This window comes from Pecten maximus, chromosome 12 (assembly GCF_902652985.1).
Source record: "Pecten maximus chromosome 12, xPecMax1.1, whole genome shotgun sequence".
Taxonomy (NCBI): domain Eukaryota; kingdom Metazoa; phylum Mollusca; class Bivalvia; order Pectinida; family Pectinidae; genus Pecten; species Pecten maximus.
In genome coordinates, this window is record NC_047026.1 from 424,341 (window position 1) to 432,021 (window position 7,681).

A 7,681-nucleotide genomic window follows, 5' to 3' on the forward strand; every position below is an offset into this window, starting at 1 on the left:
TACAGTAAGATACCCGTTCAGAGTGTCAGATTCGTCAACAGAATCATCATTGTCTACGGAAGCTTTTTTCCGTTCCGGTTCATTGGCATTCTCGGATGCAGGACGTTTCTTGAGGTATCTGAGAAAGCATTTTGGACACATCTTTGCTTCTGTTGATTCAGAAAGTATGACACCTTCAGAAAGGAGAACATCTTTCATCCAGTCCTGAATTTTTCGCGGATTTTTACCATCGCCAACCTGGTTGTACTTGAACTTAACTTTACATCCCAACCCAACGCAGGAGTTCTCCATTTTCCTATTTGAGACAAAGACAACTTTACTACAGAATAACTGAACTAAATAGAATTGTAAAACGTAACAGCAATTATAACAACACGCCGAGCACCATTCGCGGTGAGTAGTCAAAAGACCAAGTGGCAAAGGGAACTTTTGTGTGGCACACCCCAACGGAGGAGAAGCTTTGAAGAAGTACTGAAGACGAAGATGGTCAAGTGAGAAAAATGATGAATCATACGTAATACGGAACTACTATAAGTATGTTAAACATAGTAGAACATAATACATTGCCATGAACATTGTATCAAATCATTTTCATAATAAATCAATACGTTGTATTATTGTGTACGACAAGGACCACTTGTATCGCCCGTGCATTTTTTCCACATACATTTTTCAACATTGAATTACTGCCCTTATCCAGTGATTCCGCACGACTTTCTTTTGCTGGTATACAGAGGGATAGTCAAATATGTTTTTAAAACACTAACATCGATAGTACTCGCATATTATCGTGCCGAATTTGCCGCTTGATTTTAAAAATGGTATTTTGAATTTGATGAAAATTTTCGAATTTTGGTTTTCTACGTCATCTTGTACTAAACTCGTTTGTTTTTTCATGGTCAACTGTTTATCATTTTAAACTACAATGTATGTACAATACCTAGTCGTGAGAAAACCTCTCAGTGACAAACAGAAATACCACTTATGGGTCTGTGAAAAACACAGGTATGCTTGTAAACGAAAAAGTGAAGTAGATGGCGCTATGGGCGCGCTTATGGGTCAAGTGGAAAATAACATCTTGTTCCATAGGTATTTTTCATAGCTTTACTGGAAAATATAGTGGATTTCAAGAAATCGCTGTGGGCGGTTCTGCAACAGCACCTTTGATAGTGTTTTTACCTAATTTAAAAAGATTTCAGCGTAAGTTAAATAATACACCTTTGTTTAACTTAAACTGAAACCTTTTTAATTTAAGACAAAATCTTTTTGACTTAAGGGGCATATAAAAAAAAACCAGAAAAAGCAAATCCAGTCAAAACGGTGATATTTTACAAGCCTATACATTCCTACATCGGTAAATTTAAAAGAAATAACTTTATTAACTTTTGGTGTGTATCATAGCAAACCGTGGGACTTGTAAAAATGTAATTTGTTAATCTGGGCCTGATAGGACAATAAGTATGATACAGTACTGGGCCTGATAGGACAATAAGTATGATACAGTACTGGGCCTGATAGGACAATAAGTATGATACAGTACTGGGCCTGATAGGACAATAAGTATGATACAGTACTGGGCCTGATAGGACAATAAGTATGATACAGTACTGGGCCTGATAGGACAATAAGTATGATACAGTACTGGGCCTGATAGGACAATAAGTATGATACAGTACTGACCTGATAGGACAATAAGTATGATACAGTACTGACCTGATAGGAAAATAAGTATGATACAGTACTGACCTGATAGGACAATAAGTATGATACAGTACTGGGCCTGATAGGACAATAAGTATGATACAGTACTGACCTGATAGGACAATAAGTATGATACAGTACTGGGCCTGATAGGACAATAAGTATGATACAGTACTGGGCCTGATAGGACAATAAGTATGATACAGTACTGGACCTGATAGGACAATAAGTATGATACAGTACTGGACCTGATAGGACAATAAGTATGATACAGTACTGGGCCTGATAGGACAATAAGTATGATACAGTACTGACCTGATAGGACAATAAGTATGATACAGTACTGGGCCTGATAGGACAATAAGTATGATACAGTACTGACCTGATAGGACAATAAGTATGATACAGTACTGACCTGATAGGACAATAAGTATGATACAGTACTGGACCTGATAGGACAATAAGTATGATACAGTACTGGGCCTGATAGGACAATAAGTATGATACAGTATTGACCTGATAGGACAATAAGTATGATACAGTTCTGGGCCTGATAGGACAATAAGTATGATACAGTACTGGGCCTGATAGGACAATAAGTATGATACAGTACTGGGCCTGATAGGACAATAAGTATGATACAGTACTGGGCCTGATAGGACAATAAGTATGATACAGTACTGGGCCTGATAGGACAATAAGTATGATACAGTACTGGGCCTGATAGGACAATAAGTATGATACAGTACTGGGCCTGATAGGACAATAAGTATGATACAGTACTGGGCCTGATAGGACAATAAGTATGATACAGTACTGGGCCTGATAGGACAATAAGTATGATACAGTACTGACCTGATAGGACAATAAGTAATGATACAGTACTGGGCCTGATAGGACAATAAGTATGGTACAGTACTGACCTGATAGGACAATAAGTATGATACAGTACTGGGCCTGATAGGACAATAAGTATGATACAGTACTGGGCCTGATAGGACAATAAGTATGATACAGTACTGGGCCTGATAGGAAAATAAGTATGATACAGTACTGGACCTGATAGGACAATAAGTATGATACAGTACTGGGCCTGATAGGAAAATAAGTATGATACAGTACTGACCTGATAGGACAATAAGTATGATACAGTACTGACCTGATAGGACAATAAGTATGATACAGTACTGGGCCTGATAGGACAATAAGTATGATACAGTACTGGGCCTGATAGGACAATAAGTATGATACAGTACTGGGCCTGATAGGACAATAAGTATGATACAGTACTGGACCTGATAGGACAATAAGTATGATACAGTACTGGGCCTGATAGGACAATAAGTATGATACAGTACTGGGCCTGATAGGAAAATAAGTATGATACAGTACTGGGCCTGATAGGACAATAAGTATGATACAGTACTGGGCCTGATAGGACAATAAGTATGATACAGTACTGGGCCTGATAGGACAATAAGTATGATACAGTACTGACCTGATAGGACAATAAGTATGATACAGTACTGGGCCTGATAGGACAATAAGTATGATACAGTACTGGACCTGATAGGAAAATAAGTATGATACAGTACTGGGCCTGATAGGAAAATCAGTATGATACAGTACTGGGCCTGATAGGAAAATAAGTATGATACAGTACTGGGCCTGATAGGAAAATCAGTATGATACAGTACTGGGCCTGATAGGAAAATCAGTATGATACAGTACTGGGCCTGATAGGAAAATAAGTATGATACAGTACTGGGCCTGATAGGAAAATCAGTATGATACAGTACTGGGCCTGATAGGAAAATCAGTATGATACAGCACTGGGCCTGATAGGAAAATCAGTATGATACAGCACTGGGCCTGATAGGAAAATCAGTATGATACAGCACTGGGCCTGATAGGAAAATCAGTATGATACAGCACTGGGCCTGATAGGACAATAAGTATGATACAGTACTGGACCTGATAGGACAATAAGTATGATACAGTACTGGGCCTGATAGGACAATAAGTATGATACAGTACTGGGCCTGATAGGATAATAAGTATGATACAGTACTGACCTGATAGGAAAATAAGTATGATACAGTACTGGGCCTGATAGGAAAATAAGTATGATACAGCACTGGGCCTGATAGGACAATAAGTATGATACAGTACTGGGCCTGATAGGACAATAAGTATGATACAGCACTGGGCCTGATAGGAAAATAAGTATGATACAGTACTGGACCTGATAGGACAATAAGTATGATACAGTACTGGACCTGATAGGACAATAAGTATGATACAGTACTGGGCCTGATAGGACAATAAGTATGATACAGTACTGGGCCTGATAGGACAATAAGTATGATACAGTACTGGGTCTGATAGGACAATAAGTATGATACAGTACTGGACCTGATAGGAAAATAAGTATGATACAGTACTGGGCCTGATAGGACAATAAGTATGATACAGTACTGGGCCTGATAGGACAATAAGTATGATACAGTACTGACCTGATAGGACAATAAGTATTATACAGTACTGACCTGATAGGACAATAAGTATGATACAGTACTGGACCTGATAGGACAATAAGTATGATACAGTACTGGGTCTGATAGGACAATAAGTATGATACAGTACTGACCTGATAGGACAATAAGTATGATACAGTACTGACCTGATAGGACAATAAGTATGATACAGTACTGGGCCTGATAGGACAATAAGTATGATACAGTACTGGACCTGATAGGAAAATAAGTATGATACAGTACTGGGTCTGATAGGACAATAAGTATGATACAGTACTGACCTGATAGGACAATAATTATGATACAGTACTGGACCTGATAGGAAAATAAGTATGATACAGTACTGGGTCTGATAGGACAATAAGTATGATACAGTACTGGACCTGATAGGACAATAAGTATGATACAGTACTGGGCCTGATAGGAAAATCAGTATGATACAGTACTGGACCTGATAGAACAATAAGTATGATACAGTACTGACCTGATAGGACAATAAGTATGATACAGTACTGGACCTGATAGGACAATAAGTATGATACAGTACTGGACCTGATAGGAAAATAAGTATGATACAGTACTGGACCTGATAGGACAATAAGTATGATACAGTACTGGGCCTGATAGGACAATAAGTATGATACAGTACTTGAACCTGATAGGACAATAAGTATGATACAGTACTGACCTGATAGGAAAATAAGTATGATACAGTACTGGGCCTGATAGGACAATAAGTATGATACAGTACTGGGTCTGATAGGACAATAAGTATGATACAGTACTGGGCCTGATAGGACAATAAGTATGATACAGTACTGGGTCTGATAGGACAATAAGTATGATACAGTACTGGGTCTGATAGGACAATAAGTATGATACAGTACTGGACCTGATAGGACAATAAGTATGATACAGTACTGGACCTGATAGGACAATAAGTATGATACAGTACTGGGTCTGATAGGACAATAAGTATGATACAGTACTGGGCCTGATAGGACAATAAGTATGATACAGTACTGACCTGATAGGAAAATAAGAATGATACAGTACTGGGCCTGATAGGATAATAAGTATGATACAGTATTGACCTGATAGGACAATAAGTATGATACAGTACTGCCCTGATAGGACAATAAGTATGATACAGTACTGACCTGATAGGACAATAAGGATGATACAGTACTGACCTGATAGGACAATAAGTATAATACAGTACTGGGTCTGATAGGACAATAAGTATGATACAGTACTGGGTCTGATAGGACAATAAGTATGATACAGTACTGGGCCTGATATGACAATAAGCCTACTGTTACTATGAAAGTGACCGTTTTGTCAGGACGTTTGATTTACGTGGGACCGACTGGCGTTGTTACAGACTATTACCTAGTTAACACTGTGACGATTAATTACCAGACTGTGGATTAGCCTGAGTGTGGGATTAAACCTCAATAGTCGCTCTGTGTCGGAGTAAACAACTACCAGCCTTACATTGTACGGGTAAAGGTATGTATCACTACGTGTTTGTACACATATAACACAGTACAGGTTTGGGGATAGCACTCATTTATTTGATTGTGTTAATCAGGTATATAGATAAATGTGTTATTTAATTATATGAATTATAACAGACATTAAATTATACAAACTGTCACTACTTATTGGGTTTGGTGGTGTTTAGAACTCTTAAGAAACCATAGCAACATATGTATACACACGAGTGCCTATATGTATGGGAGTTTTAAACCTAGTGTGTTTTACCCGACATAACACTGGAAATTTGAGCCAGTAAATGACATGGATCACCAACCAGAGCTTTGTGTGTACTTTAACGTAATGTATTCACTAGAAATGTGATTCCGTGGCTCAGATTGAAAACAGTGTTGTGTCAACAAGGTTGGGATTTATCGTATGCCTACTAATGGAGAGTATCGCCCGTGTCGTGGAGCGTTCATTAAGGTGAGCAAGTCTTACTTCATTGACGAGAATATGCTGTAGAGTATATTAATGTCAGACACGACATATATTGTTGTACATGTTATCTCCTGAAACTATGGCTACACAGTTATAATTACGTATGGTAAGTTTATGTAGTTTTGTTTGTATGTATAACACTAGTAAGCGTGACAATGATATTGCTATAGAGGAGATATTGTGTGCCGTCACTTTATACCTACACAATGTTTCTATACAATATAACAGTGCTGGATTGTCGGATGTGAGTATATAAGTATTTTAGGAAGATGCAGTTCATTTTAATTCATTTTTTCAGTTTTGGGAAGATGTAGTTTATTCTAATTTATGTTTCCTCAGTTTAGGGAAGATGCAGTAAGAGTCCATCAAAGTATTCACCTTAGAAATGTTCACTTTTAGTTTCAATATATATGACCACTTGTAGTAAAAGTTTACCAAAGAAGTGTAACATGGTTTATATATATATATGATTCCTTCATTAACTGGGTTAATGATCCCAAAAATACCTAAACTTCTCACTCCATACAGGAATGTCTATTACGGTTTATCAGTATAATATACATACATGGTCAGGGTTGAGTTGACTGCTGACCAGGTAAGCAGTGTGTTTTTGTCTGTCCGGGAAAAGGAGAAAATTCTACAGAATTACTGGAACATGTTTGATGAAACTTGCTAAGACAATCAATTATCATCCATAGACAGTAGCTGTGGTACTGAAGATGTGGAAAATTTCTGCAAAATCAGTATTTTGAGCAACTATTTTCTGGAGGACTGACAGGAACTCACCATGGTCCAGTGAACACAGCCCTGGCCACTGTTAACCATATACAATAGTGGAGAACACAGGTAACCTTACCTGTACACCTGTATAGAATTACACTGGATTGTATGTATAATATATAATCAAAGTGTGTCATTTGTACTTTTTTGAAGTTGATCCTAACTTGTGTGAAATATGGCTGGAACTAGGAGTTCAACCTCAGGCCAGGGTAAAGTAAAGAGTAATTCTGGAAGACTTAGTGATGTCTCTAAGAGAATGTCCAATGATGAGAAACTGGACAATATTTTTGAGATTGTGTCTACCCTGCAACATGACATAAGCATGCAAATGAAGTCCCTGCGTGAAGAAATTAAGGAAGAAAACAAAGAGTTAGTGGAAAGGCTGGAGGGACGTATATTTGAATTGGAAGACGAGAACACAAAACTAACACAGGCAGTAGAAGGACTAGAACAAAAAGTGAGAGATTTAGAAAACAGACAATATGATATCAACAACAAACAGAATGATTTAGAACAACACGGAAGAAAAAACTCCATAAGAATAGTTGGTCTGGAGGATACAAATAAGCACGAGACGGTGGAGGAATGTGTTGGTAAAATCGTGGGGCTGGTAAAATCCCAGTTAAAGATAGACATCCGCGAATCAGACATTGATATTGCCCACAGACTAGGTCCATATCAGA

At 37.9% G+C, this 7,681-nt stretch overlaps 1 protein-coding gene across 3 annotated transcripts in view; it reads left to right on the forward strand.

Moving 5' to 3' along the window:
- The first annotated feature begins 5,650 nt into the window (after positions 1 to 5,650).
- LOC117339635 overlaps positions 5,651 to 7,681 on the forward strand; it is a 5,082-nt gene continuing 3,051 nt past the window's right edge. The window contains exon 1 of one of the 3 annotated variants that reach the window (XM_033901334.1): positions 5,651 to 5,750. The gene's annotated coding sequence lies outside the window, so the exon portion shown is untranslated. The other 2 variants (XM_033901333.1, XM_033901335.1) reach the window with 2 other exon arrangements.